The sequence below is a fragment of the Paroedura picta genome, chromosome 2, assembly GCF_049243985.1.
Source record: "Paroedura picta isolate Pp20150507F chromosome 2, Ppicta_v3.0, whole genome shotgun sequence".
Taxonomy (NCBI): Eukaryota; Metazoa; Chordata; class Lepidosauria; order Squamata; family Gekkonidae; genus Paroedura; species Paroedura picta.
The window spans coordinates 129624063-129637113 of NC_135370.1; the positions used below are offsets into that span (position 1 = coordinate 129624063).

Genomic DNA, 13051 nt, shown 5'->3' on the forward strand with positions numbered 1-13051 from the left:
TGGCATTCTTTTATTGGCCACATTATTCACAGTTAGCAATGCCATCAAGGTAATCACTTAAAAGCTGCACATCCTGCCTGGTAATTGTCCTGTTGATGAGAAAGTATCTTAAAACACTTCAGTATTGACTAGTCATACTGTTTTTATACTTTTCTTCTCCTGGAAAACTAGGAACTAATATTCAGTAACTGTTTAGAACATGACATACTGGGAGGCAGAAAGTGCCCATTTAGGTCTCCAATCAGCCTTGAACAGAGCCAGAGGGAAGACACTACCAACCTCAGCCCAACAGGAAATCCTGAGCTGCTATAACCGTATTATTACTCTTCCTGGGACATGTCTCTCCTCAGGCCTATCTACTACCCCTACACCTGACTGGGAACCTGATATTGGTCTAGGTTCCTTTTAAGACAACTCAGGTATTGTGCCAAGAAAATCTAAACCTAGATCCAAATTTGGAAGTGGTCTGATGCACAAAATAAGCCTAAAAGATGAAGATGGAAACCCATTTGTCATTGTGGCTGGGTAGGAAGGGATCAAGTGAGGAAGCATGGCTACCCAACCTAGATGAAGTACAACTAACAGTAGCTCCCTCTGCCGGAAACCTGGGTGTAATCCTCAATGCCTCCCTTTCCATGGAGGCTCAGGTCACAAGGCACTTGGCCCCAGATCACCTAGCCACAGTGATCCATGCGACTATCACCTCTAGACTAGACTTCTGCAACTCTTTTTATGGAGGCCTGCCCTTAACCTTGATCCAGAAACTGCAATTGGTCCAGAATGCTGCAGCCACAAACACACAGCGGAGGGCACATATCCGGTCAGCACTCCAACAACTCTGCTGGCTCCTGATTGAATCAGAGATCAGGCTTAAGGTTTTTGTAATCACCTTCAAGGCCATACACGGTCTGGGCCCAGTGTATCTGAGATACTGCCTCCCTGCCTATATCTCCAAGTGGGCCTTACACTCTGCCAACTTCCACTGGCTGGTGATCCCTGGCGCCAAAGAAGTGTGTTGGACCTCAAATAGGGCCAGAGCCTTCTCTTTCCAGGCCCCCACCTGGTGGAACAAGCTCCCTGAAGACATCAGGGCCCTGCCTGAACTCCCACAATTCTGCAGGCCTGTAAAAGGGAGCCCCTCTACAAGGCATTTGGTAGAGGCAGCCCGACCTAATAACATCCGCTGATCCTCCAGACATCCCCCCCCCCCACACACATGATCTGAACCTAAGTCGACCTCCCTATGAGTTTATATTAGACTTTATGAAAGTTATCATTGTATTTTAAATTGTTATACTGTAATCCCTGCTGTTCAACTTGGAACCCACTGTTGTGACTGTTATTGCTATTATAATTCTATGTATATTCTTCACATTTGTGTAAACCACCCTGAGCCTCATGGGATGGCGGTATAGAAATTAAATAAATAAATAAATGGTTAAGAACAGTGACCTATATTGGAGAGAACTGGATCTGATTCTCCCCTCCTCCATATTTTGTCAGCTGACTGAACTTGTGCCAGTCACAGTTCTCTCAGTGCTCTCTCTGTCTCACCTACTTTACAGGGTTTCTGTTGTGGGTAGATAAAGTGTAGGTGATTGTAAGCACCATTGAGACTCCTTCAGGTAGTAAAAAGCAGGGCACAAAAAATAAAAACAAAAACAGCTCTTATGCTTCTCTACATGTTGGAACCCTCTAAGCCAAACTTCAGCCAAGTATTTTAGCCCCATGTGCTTAACAGACTGCCCCTTTTATCTGCAGTGCCAGGCAAAGAGCAAAATAGGCAGCTTGAGAAGGGCCTGGCCCTCATGACTGCAGTATCAGAAGTCATGTATCAGGAGATACAAGCCTGATGCAAGGTACAGGCAGATTTATTTTCATCCCCCTGCTGTGGTATGAACACTGCCAGCTCTAAATTAAATTAGATGTTTTGTAAAATGGAAACACTCACAAACCACCACCACCACCCCACACACATACATACACTGATTTGTTTTAAATTTGGTTTAAGAGTTCTATCATCTATATTTTAGTATGGAACTTTATTGTGTTTTCAATAAAGTGACATGCTATGAAATGTGCTAACTTATTTGCAAGTCACATCAAGTCCCTTTGAGTGGAAAGATGGCCCAGAGAGTCTTCAGTAAACTGTGCTAGATGTTATGGTACAGGAGTTTTCTCTGTTGATGAAGGGATGAGGCATAGATGGTCCATGGATACCTTGAATCAGGTACCACATCCCTATAAAGCCATCAAATGTGGGGGTCCTACCTATTAGGGCAAGTTATAATTAAGGTAACCTATAAGGTTGAGGCAAAAAATAAAACTTGAATAAGACTAAGCATATTTAATTATATTAAGTATCTATTTAATTATAATTTTGAAACTTACCAAGTGCAATTTAAAAACCACATTCATAAGTTTCTATATATATGTACCTATGCCTAGTATATAGAAAAATGTCAAAACATATAATTAGTTAAAAGGTACAAATTATATCCCAACAGAAGAACCAAATGTATTTTGGCTAAAAGTGATAACATTCAAACTGAGCATACACAACAGATTTATTAAACTCATCATATTTAGAATGAGCCTAAAATTCCTCATGTACAAGTTAAACATTACTCACAATAAGATGTTCACCTGTAGAGTGATGGTGGTAAATATGCTTGACATTCAACATAGGCAACTCTTTAAAATGTTCACTATTTCATATGCCCATGGATCTACTTAGGTCCAATTCACAATACTTGAAGCTCAGAGTGCTCAGGTACAACATGGAAATGATCTTGTAATTAAAGCCAAATATTTTGGGCTGCTATAAAAGCTTGGGGTAGGGGGGATAGTTGGTTAAAAAGTGTACGGGAGAAGCTGGAACTTCCCCGGCCCTTGGAGCAGACTAAGAATCAAAGATAAGCATTTCCAAAAAAGGGTGGGGGATGCTGTAAAGTCCAGGAATGCTCTTCTGAGATAAGCGACTGTCAGTTATCTTTTGTGCTACCCTGCTATTCAGAAGGGAGCTTTCTTTAAAAATATTTACATCTGTCAACACTGCTAACAGACCATAGTCTCTTATGAGATGTACAAACATCTATGACTTCAGAGAGAGGCTCCATGTGTACTGAGCTCAATGATCTAAGAAAGTGATCCAACACATTGTTTTAAATTCCAGTATCTCAGAGGAGACTGGCTGTGAAATTCTTAGCAAAATAACACTCTTCTAAATCCATGGACATGGACAGACTTACGAGGAGGAAAGTTCTGTTTAAGCTTGCATTGTAAGAACATCATTGAGACACTAGAGTATTTTTAAATAGATTTTAACTTTTAAATAAATATGGCTCTTGCAGCATGAAATATACAAACCACTATTTGAAAAAAAGGGTTTAATTTCAATTATTAGGCTGGTACACCTTTCTCTGAGATCAGGCAGTCTAAAGTATTGTGCATCATTGGTCACTGACTACATAAGAAGAGTCATTCTACATCCTGTTTCTGACTATGGTCAACTGGACAACTCATAAAAAGCCCACAAACGGGTATATTTTATCACCCCCTCCCCATTCTGTCCTCAGCATCTTAAGTTAATTCTTCTGAACGTGGCTGATAGAGCTATCTTCCTACCCTGTGCAATGTTCTTTCAACACTATTTAAATCAGTGTCCATTGTCACAGATCATGGTGGTAAGTTCTGTTATCCATTTATGTGGTGTGTGAAGTACTTGCCTTTGTCCATCATGAAGGTATTGCTCATCAAGATAAGTGGGTGACCCAGAAACTCAGTATTTTAGGAGAGAAAAAATCCATTCTCTACATACCATGCATAATTTCATAAAACTCTGTTACCATGTGTTAATTGTATCCTCCCTGGTTTCTGTAAACCGCCCTGAGCCCTCGGGGAGGGCGGTATATAAATATAATAAATAAAAATAAAGCCCCAAATTCTTTCTCTTTCCATAACAGAGAAAATGCTCCAGTGTATTGATAATATTAGCTGCCCTTTTATGCACCTTTTCTAACTCAACCATGGATCTTTTCCCTAGTCAACCAGAGTCCATTCAGATCCCATCAATATATATATGAAGTTGAGGTCCTTCACTTTCTACTTTCATACCCTGAATTTCATTTGACATTCTGCGGCTCATTCTCCTGCTTGGGAGAGAACCTTTTGGAGCAATTCGCACTCTGCTTAGTTTCTACTATCTTGAATAATGTGGCTCACCACTCAACCCGGCTCCAAATACTGCTATGGGTTGGGAGGTTCCTCGAGATTTGGAAGGAGAGCCTGTGGTGGCTGGGAGGTGGTAGGAACCTCAATGGGGCCTAATTCAATTGAATTCACCTTCTAAAGCGATCATTTTCTCCAGGGATCACTGTTGTCTGGAGATCAGCTACCATTCCAGAATACCTCCAGGCCCCACCTGGAGGATGGCAGGCACCCTTAACTGAACTCCTTTTGCACTAGTAATGATGATTTTTCCTCCGAGGCTTGTTCAACCACATTTGGAGAGGTGGCCTCCATTCTTTTGCACTAGAGAACTGGAAGTATGATACTACTAAGAGCAGTAAATAAGCTACTCATTGGAGACAGAAATGCACTCTGCTCATGCTTCAAAGCATTCTGTTTTTAAAAGTAGATCACATGTTCCATAATTTACTTCTAGCATAGAAAATGGCTTCTGGGACTGTGCTTAAAGGTTGCTGGCTCTAGCTGTAGAATTTAGGCTCAGTCCCACCTTATTTAACAGAATATGTTTCTAGATTCAGGTGCGTAGCCGTTCTGCTCTAAGGCAGCAGAACAAAGTTTAAGCGCAGTGGTGTCTGACAAAATGTGTGTGCACATGAAGGCTTCTACCTTGAATAAAACTTTGTTGATCTCAAAGGTGCCACCGGACTCAGAATATGTTTCTGTTTTTATTGTAAGTGAAGGACTGTACAGTGTCTCTTTGTTCCAAGCACACCAGTAATTTAGAGGTGGTAGAACTAGTCTATAGTTCTCTTCAACATCTGCACGTGTGCATGTAGCAGCAAGCTTGTTCCTGCTTGGCTCTCTGGCCATTAAAGACCCCCCCCCCTTTGTCCTGGGAAGACAGCCAGAGAGGACATCCCACCACTAGAAGCAAACAACACTTTGCCTTGATCTTATTCTGTGCACAAGACCAAGAACTCTTTCTAAGCATGGGAATCAAGACACAACATGGGTTTAAACAGTTAAGGGTTTAATAATGACAGGAGCAAGAAACAAAGTTTCTCTCAGCCCATCTAGCCCATTATTGGTCTTGGGCATTTCTGTCAGGACAACCTTGGGAATTCTGAAATACTAGCATAGACAAAGGATCAGAGGTGTTCCAACACCACAACTCTCTTGACATTAAACACCATTTGTCCTCAGCAGAAAGGACTTCAGCATTTACTCAGCAGTGCGGACTAATATACTGTGGAAACGAGAGAGATAGTTAAGATTGTATTTAGCGGGACACAAATACATGCATGAATGAGAAAACCAGTTTGTCAGGTTGGCATCCATAAACACTTCCCAGGCTGAGCAAAGGAGTAGGCTTCTGGAGCCAATCCATTGGAGTCAGTTAAATCTGAAAGCTGCAGACTTTGTCATGAATAATGGATAGAAAGCTAGAGACAAAATACTTTGGGAAGCATCCTCTCATTTACTAATCTATCAAATCCCTATGTCTAGGTTCCATGTTTCTCAGTCAGGAGCTGATGAGGCTGTCCTGAATTACCCACAGAACACCAATCTGGTTGCAACAAATGTCACAGGAAATTGCTGCTTTGAAAATAACATTGTCTTGCATTGAAAATTTCACATTAACTACTTTGATCAAAATGATTACCATTTTTAAAGGTTTTGAGAAAGAGAGTCCTATGACAAACTCCATTTAATTGTAAAAAAGATGCCAGCAAAGATTTTTATATATTTGTTCTACATCTCCTTCCAAGATTTTATTACTATTTTTATTGTGACCGCCAGGCTCAGTTCAAGCCATTAAATGTTATTTCATTGGACCCCGACTTTTCTGATGAGCTTATTGTTGATAATTCTTATGCTGCTGTTTTTATGATTTTATTGTATTATTTTCCTTTGTAAACTGTCTTGAGAAGAAGTGCTATAGAAGAGTGTCAGTCCATGATCTGGGAGACCCATATCTGAGTCCCCACTGTGCCATGGAAGTCTGCCTGCCGTTGATGCTCCTTCAGATCTACCTCACAGGGTTGTTGTGAGGATAAAATGGAGGATGGAATGATGTAAGACACGCCTTCCCTTTTGCCCAGAAAGGCGAGGTACGTATGTATAAATAAATAATAATAATAAATATAAATAAATAAATAAATTTGGGGGGGAGGGCTGTTGAAAGGAGAAGATTTAAAACAGGTGTTGGCTATGGTGTTGCCTGGGGGGGAAAGCACAGCCTACAAAAAACAACAGAAACAAAACTTTCTGAAATGTGGCATTTCTATAAGGCAGTATATATATTCTTTGTATATTAAAATTTTACCAAAAATTAGTCCAACAGTTCAGTATTACACTGAGGAAGCATTCAGTCTTGGATATATTGTAAAAATCCAAATCATATCCATGGTTCTTCTATATATTTGTGAAACGGCCCTGTGGGAGAAGCGTGTCCCGGGTGTCTGTGAGTGAATACGGGCCAATCAGGGTGCGGCCAGCACAGCACACCCCTACGCCAGCCTCCCTCACAGTGTGCCTATTATGGGGGAAGGCAGTTTTAAACTGCTGAGAGACAACTGAGGCCTGCTGGGTGCCTGTGGGCCATTCCCAGTTCTCTCAGAGCTCTTAGCCCCACTTCCCTGACAGGGTGACTGTTATGGGGAGAGGAAGGGAAGGCGATTTTAAACTGCTCAGAGACACCTGAGGCCTGCTCGGTGACTGTGGGACATTCCACGTTCTCTCAGACCTCTCACAGCCCCACATGCCTCACAGCCCCATATGTGGGGAGATGAACGGAAAAGGTGTTTGTAAACCGCTTTGTGACTCCTTTTGGTAGTAAACAGCAGGGTACAAAAATCCAGCTCTTCTTCTTCTAAAGGGGAACCGTGAAAGAAGCATGTGGGCACATATTATATCAACAGTAAAAAAATGGAGAGAGAAGGAGCAGGGCCACAGAACTAGGAGGAATTGGTTGCCATGTAATCTCCCCCTGAGAAGAGTCTCCAGTTTGATTTTCCCTTCACATATCTGAAGACATGGGTCTTGAAAGCTCATCTGTAACCACTATGCCATGATTCCAAAAGGTCAGTCCTCTCCCACACTCAACTAACATTCCAAACCACAGGTTCTTGACACCCATCTCTCCACACCCACACCATCATTTGTCACCACGCCACCACAACCCCCCCCCCAACACACATATTCAGCCTCATGCCCTTACAGACTGGACAACCCCTCCCCTTTATTCTTCCCAATGCCAAGCTCTCTCTATCTTAATCACTCTCTTCCTTTATACCTCCCTCTCTTTTTGCTATTTCCCCCCCTGCTACCACTCGTTGTATCTGCTACAACGGGTTTTAATTCTAGCATGAAATATATCTCAAATTATATAAAATTGTACAGGCATTACTGGGAGGGCAAGGTCTTATAATACACAAGAAATTAACGTCATGGGCATCTTCCAATAGGCACCTCTATTACTCGTCCAGGTCTATTTCACAGTGCAACGGAAATCCAATGGGCAAAGGAGGCCTCCATTTTCCTAGCAACAGTATGTTGTCTTTTGAGCGCTGGGCAAATGTGATCTCCCTGTTAATGCAGCACTTGCTTGGAGAAGAGCAATTAAATCAGTTACACCACCCAAGAAACTCCTATGCATTGATTGCTCAAAAAAGTGAGTTTCTGGATAAGCCCCAAGTTTCATTAGGCAAAAAGCTCCAGGGAGAATGCTTGCCTAGAATTGCCACTAAACACATGTAGCCACAGCCAGAAGCCTAAAGCAGCCAAGGGTCCCATTACTATTGGAGGCCTATGCATCTAAAGGTGATGGTGCAGAAGTTCTTCATCTCTCTCCTCCCTCCAAGGGCTCTAGCAACCAGAACAAACCCCTGCAGAGACTGGAATTGCTATCTGAACAAAGTCCAATCCTTTCATGACACGAGCTTTAAACTGGGAGTGTTTTATTGAAGCTCATGTAAAGCATTATATAAGCTCTGCTTTTTTAAGGAATATTTTAACCTGCAAATGTTGCTTTTTGGAGAAGGTCTACAAAATAAAAAATTGGAATGCTACAGCTATTTTGTTAGTGATGAAGGATCAGGAACCATTTCATTTCTCACAGGTTCAGCAGATGACTCCAGTACACATGGTGTGACCACTCTTCTTCCAAAGCCCTTTAATTTCTATCAGTACCTCAAAGCAAAGAGAACAGAGTAAGCTGAAGTCCCAGACTTTAGATCAGTGGTTCTCAACCTTGGGGTCGCTTGCCTCCTTCCCTGGGATTGACAGGTTGCCTGCCCCTGCCGCAGCCACAGCCAGTGGCAGCGGACGGAGGTGGGTTGTGGGGGTGGCGGGCATAAGCAGGCAGAAGCGGTGGAGCCATGGCAATGTTTACTCATGAATAAGTCATGGCGCTCAGCCAGGATAGTTTAGCCTCAGTCAGGAGGACCCTCAGCCCTGGTAGTTTAGCCCCAATCAGGAAGGAGCTCTCAGCCAGGAAAGGCTAACTTCCTGCCAATTTCAGAAGTTAGCTGGTGGAAGAGGAGCTGCCCTAAGAGCATGCCATGCTGCCAGTACGTTGCTCTGCTCAGTCAAAACAGCTTTATGAGTGCTGTAGCCAGCCCAAGGTCACCCAGCTGGCTACATATGGGGGAATGCAGGATCAAACCTGTCTCGCCAGATTAGGAGTCCACACTCCTAACCACTACACCAAGCTGGTGAGAGCCACTCTGCCAATGGGGGCAAATCGGTTCAAATAACACTCTGCCAATGACGGCCAATCAGGTCAAATTGCATGCAGGCAGCCAGGAAAAGCTTCTAACCTTGGAATGTTTACTTATGACTAAGTAATTGGCCTCAGCCAGCAAAACCTAATAAGCGATCTGCTCTCTACCTCCAACATCCTGCCATTATTGAGAGTCCTGTCATCTGCTGCCACCAGGAACAGCGCCCTGCCCTCCTTTAAGTGACAGCCTTCAAATACTTAAAAGAAGGCAATCATGCCCCCCTCAACTTCATCTCCAGAATGAACATTCCTAAGTCACTCAGCCTCTCCTCATAGGGCATGGCCTCCAAGCTACTGATTGTTGCATTCCTCGGCACATGCTTTGTTCTGTATACATCCTTCTGGAAGTGAGGCCTCCAGAACTGTTCACAGTACTCCAGGTGCAGCCTGACCAATGCAGTGCACATAAGGACTACGTCATCTTGTGATTTAGATGTTAGGCCTCTGTTGATACACCCCAAGACTACATGAGCCTTTTTTGCCATTGCAGCACACTGACTGCTCAAATTTAGCTCCCAGTCCACAAATACCCCCAAGGTCTTGTTCATACACACAGCTACAGAAAAAAAGTGTCCCTCATCCAGTGAGTATGCTTCTCATTTTTGTTTTCCAGATGTGGAACTCAGCGCTTATTATTGTTGAATTGCATCTTATTCATATCCACCCATTTTTACAGTGTGCAAGCCAGGGTAGTGTAAAAGCCAGTGTAGAGGAGTGATTACATTATCAGACTTGGCTCTGAAAGACCTGTTTGAATCCCCATTCTTCCATTATAGTTTGCTGGATGACCTTGAGCCAGTAACATACTCAGCCTAACCTACCTCATAAGGTTGTTGTGAGGATAAAAAGGTGGGTCACTGTATTATTATTATTTATTCGATTTGTATGACCGCTGCTCTCGGAAACCAGTTTGTGGCGGTTCACAAGATTTCAATACAAATAAAGCACATTAAAAACCATTAGAATTCCCCATTAAAACCCCATAAAAGATGACTCAGTCACAATGATGGCAATTAAGAAAAAACTATTCCCATACAGGCCTACTGGATGAGCAGAAGGGAGCGGATGGATAATTGGGCATAGGGTGGAACAATCAGGAGAACCAGGCCAGTCTAATACTGGCCTCCCCCTCCGGGGAGAGGGGCCCGAGCTTAGCCCCCGGGCCACCACCCGGCCTCAGACGAACACCTGGCGGAAGAGCTCCAGTTTGCAGGCCCTGCAGAGGTCAGAGAGCTCCGACAGCTCTTCAGGGAGCTCATTCCACCAGGTAGGGGCCAGGACTGAAAAGGCCCTGGCCCTTGTCGAGGCCAGGTGTGCTAAGCAGCAGAAGCAACATCTCCCCCCCCCCCAAGCCTGTTGGCAAATCACATTCTAAACAAATTCTCAGAGGAACACTGGGTTCTACCACCTCAGCTCAAGAGAGCTAGTGGAAGACATTTCATATAAAATACAGATGCCTTATGCAACAACAGACTAGAGCAACATCAACTAAAAGGCTCAGATAGTGGGTGAGGTGAAAGACCTCCACTGGCGACCCTGGAGAGCCACTGATAGTCTGAGTAGGCAATACTGACCATGACAGACTGATTCAGTATCAGACTGCTTCATGTATGTTCATCCAGCTGGATACTGACTGTTCTGAAGGGCAGCAACTCCTAAAGCTTCCAGGATTAAAATGGTGGAATATGAAAGATCTGTAGTATGCACGATTCAAAAGGATACGACTTTCATACAAGGGACATTGGACATGTGTATTTAGCACACTTCCAGATATTTTCCACACAGTCTTCTCCAATGTCCTGATTGGCTCTGCAGAGTCTTCCTATTCTTTTGAGCAGACTTCCTCTCTGCTTGCCTCCAGACTGAATGAAAGCAAAAGAACAGTTGGACAGTTAGTTAAGTCTCCCTCTCCTCTTTCAATACAAAGTTTGTTCTCTCCTTAACAAAATACTTCATTCTTTTAAGCAGCCTGATTATTCATTCTTCTCTGCATATTTAAATGCTGCCCCTATAAAAATGCCAGGGACTGAGCCTGGAAACCTCAATTATTTATATCTCTCTACAAGGCTTGTCCAGAATTGGGACTTCCCACACTTTTAAGTGAAAATCATACATTTGGACTAACAAGCCAGACTTGAGTTTTATGTCTCTTCCTTTTCTGCAGGTGAAAGGCCCTTGCTAGTGAAGTCAACACTAGCACTGGACAAGCGGCAGACTCCACACTCTATTTATACATTTGGAACAATTCACCACCTAATGCTTTCCCTGGGTAAATAAACACCCACTGCCTGAATCAGATTCTGCTTTTCCAGAGTACCGAGGTTACACACCAAGGGTCAGCATGCAAAGCACGATGCCAAAGACATGCAGCTGCTTCCTTCACTCATTGCCTGTCTGTGTTTATGGAACATGGGAATTACACTTGTATTCCAAATCCGAGTGTAACTATACTATTTTCAAAAGAACCCTGGCCACAGCCCAGCTTGCTATACTGACAACAACCATGTTGCATAGTGATACAGCACTGGAGCAAGAGGTGAGCTATCTGCCCCCTGCCAGGAGCTGTAGGGTAGCAAAACCTTTGATGGTTCTTTCTCCTCAAGAGGAAGCAGCAGGGACCACAGAAGGAATGAGAAAGGTAAAACCTTACCCTTAACTACTTTCCTACTGTTCCTCACCACCTGTTTTTACCCTGACAGTATTGTTAACTTGGGTTTGTGAGGTAAACACAATCTGAAACACTGACAGAGGTAAAGACCAGGAGGGAGGTTCTTGGGAGGCTACAACTACGTGAAAGCCTTGAGGGTCAGGCTTTGCTTCTCCACCTGGTCATTCTATCTGTTTCCAGCATCTCCATTAACAGGCAGATAAGAGGGGGACAGCAGAGGTTATAATGTGTCGCCATATTCACAATGATAAGAGTCTGAAATACCTGATCACAATTTATGGTTACACCATCAAAAGCTTATTCACTTGCTCATCTTCTAACATTGTGTATGCCATTAAATGCCAACAATGCCCCTCTGTTCTCTACATAGGGCAAACGGGTAAAACCCTCCACCAAAGAATTAATGGGACACAAGTCTGATATAAAAAATCATAGGACTGAAAAACCTACAGGGGAACACTTCAACCTTCCAGGACATCCAATAAGGGACCACAAAGTAGCTGTTTTATTGCAAAGGACTAGAAAGGGAGACTGAAGAAATGCAAGTTATTACAACACTCAAAACAATGGCATACCCTGGACTCAACAAGGACATAGGTTTTTTTAATCTCACTATGCATGCTAACCTCATTCAACCCTTATATGCACATTCCTTACAAGCCTCTCATCTTTTTAATTTATTTCATTTGGGACACTGTGACTGTAATGTGATGTTAGTAATATGTAATGTAATTTTGAATGCAACTCTCTGGTCTCAGGACAAGTTAGTTGCCAGCACAGCTTGTCACTTACAAGGATGTTTCCACGCTTGGGTGGGGATGGATGGGGCCAGCAACAACTGGGAAAGCGTCTGCCATTAATTACTAACGTGGACAGTTTTATTTCTCTAATGTTTTTGTGAACTACAACTGGACTCAAAATGACTGATTACCTGTTTTAGCAAAGAATTATATGACTGGGTTTAATTCCCCACTCCTCCAACATGCAACCAGCTGGGTGACCTTGGGCCAATTACAGTTCTCTCAGAGCTCTCTCAGCCCCCTCCCCCCCATTTCACAGGGTGTCTGCTATGGGGATAGGAAGGGAAGGTTTTTTTAAGCCGTTTTGAGACTCCTTCTGCTAGTAAAAAGCAGGGTACAAAATATCTTCTCCTCTGGCGTTTGCCATCAGGACATGGCATCTTATTAGTTTTTAATTAAATGTCCCCAGGAGGTCCAGGACTTCTCCCTGAATTACAATTGATCACTTGTCTACAGAGATCAGTTCCCTTGGAGAAAATGGGGGCTTAAGATGGTGGATTCAATTTGATTTATTAAACTATCATTTAAACTTCTATTTTACCTTATCTCTAAGGACTCAGGGTGGATCACAACATAGATAAATTACATATAAAAGTCTACAAAAATACA

General features: G+C 43.0%; 1 long non-coding RNA gene across 1 annotated transcript in view; it reads right to left on the bottom strand.

The window, feature by feature from the left end:
* LOC143830319 (uncharacterized) overlaps positions 1–13051 on the bottom strand; it is a 31324-nt gene that overhangs the window by 3972 nt on the left and 14301 nt on the right. Inside the window, exon 3 of the long non-coding RNA XR_013228426.1 lies at positions 10549–10836. This is a non-coding gene — a long non-coding RNA (uncharacterized LOC143830319). The remainder of the gene's footprint in view (positions 1–10548; positions 10837–13051) is intronic.